Raw genomic sequence first — 297 nt, forward strand, 5'->3', positions numbered from 1 at the left:
CTGGTGTGTGGGGGCGGGGCTGCCTGTGTGGCTGCGGGCCGGGGAAACAGGATTCCTGTGGAGTTTGGAGACTGAGCAGCGGCCGAGGCGGAATGGAAATTGCCAGCTCACCTCTTCAGAGGCTCCCCTGGCCAGTCCGACTACAACAACCCCCTGCAGCGCTCCAGGCTGGGGGAAGAGTAACTGGAAACTGCCCGGGGAAAAGGCCCTGAGGGTGTTGGTGACAGCGGCTGGGGAGGAGCCAGCAGTGTGACCAGGTGGGCAAGAAGGCCAACGGCATCCTGGCTTTTCCCCGCA

At 64.0% G+C, this 297-nt stretch overlaps 1 protein-coding gene across 1 annotated transcript in view; it reads left to right on the forward strand.

Moving 5' to 3' along the window:
- LOC104493431 (myeloid differentiation primary response protein MyD88-like) overlaps positions 1 to 297 on the forward strand; it is a gene marked incomplete at its 5' end in the record, with an annotated part of 3081 nt that overhangs the window by 735 nt on the left and 2049 nt on the right. The gene's annotated exons all lie outside the window — the stretch shown is intronic.

Source organism: Buceros rhinoceros, unplaced genomic scaffold, assembly GCF_000710305.1.
Source record: "Buceros rhinoceros silvestris isolate BGI_N320 unplaced genomic scaffold, ASM71030v1 scaffold34455, whole genome shotgun sequence".
Classification (NCBI taxonomy): domain Eukaryota; kingdom Metazoa; phylum Chordata; class Aves; order Bucerotiformes; family Bucerotidae; genus Buceros; species Buceros rhinoceros.